We start from the raw sequence: 915 nt of genomic DNA, 5'->3' as shown, positions 1-915 counted from the left end.
ATTTAACAAAGTATTTTACTCTTCAGTTTTCATATTTTAATATTCTGCCTCGTGCTAAAAAATGGTATTTCAGGTTTCCTAATTTGATGTAATCTTTTAGATCTACTTGTTCCTGATATGTTTCTTCGTTTGCAAAAGAAATTATTCGTAGTTAATGGTTTCACGCGAGAAACTGAAATATTCCAACAGAAGCAACGTGTTCGCCGGGATTTTCGAGATACCCAGCGTAACATTCTATCCAAACACACAAGTATTAACGCGACCCGGCTAGATACAATCCCATTTTTTTGGAGCTGGGCCAAAACCGCATTTTCTCTATAGTTCGAATCCTCGAATGTACAGTATAGCGATCGGTATCAAGGATTCTGAATACGTCGCAGGACCATCGACGGATATTTCACCTAGTTCTTTTCAAATCCTATCCTGTACTTTATCCTTTTCTCTTATTAATTCAATTCCTCGGGTATCGATTTAATTCAAAGGAATTTAATATTCTTCTCTATCTGCCGGTACGCTATGGTCGAAAAGAAAATAATTGATTTTTCAAACATACATATAAAAGGAATTTTAATCATTGCTACAGTTAATTCTAAAAATATCAATTTTTCACAAGACGATGATTACTTGAATTCTACATTACAATTTGTCCAAAAACTCTTAAATTCTCCAGAAATATTGTAGAACAGTGCAAGCATATATTGAAATGTTCGCAATTTCAAATTTCAATTTTCCACCGAAGCCGCGTTCTTTCTTCGAAAAAATCAAATTTCAAATATTCTAAAAATTTTCAAAAATTCTTTCTAGAAGGGCGTAAACGTTGAAATATTCCCAATTTTTTGACACTTTTTGAATAAATAAAGGACAGCTTACTGCTCGTCTGTCAGACGAACGTCGAACAGCTGATTAACAACGAGG

The sequence above is a fragment of the Habropoda laboriosa genome, unplaced genomic scaffold (genome assembly GCF_001263275.1).
Source record: "Habropoda laboriosa isolate 0110345459 unplaced genomic scaffold, ASM126327v1 scaffold598, whole genome shotgun sequence".
Taxonomy (NCBI): Eukaryota; Metazoa; Arthropoda; class Insecta; order Hymenoptera; family Apidae; genus Habropoda; species Habropoda laboriosa.
The sequence above is the reverse complement of the archived record's forward strand: the minus strand, read 5'-3'. Positions refer to the sequence as shown.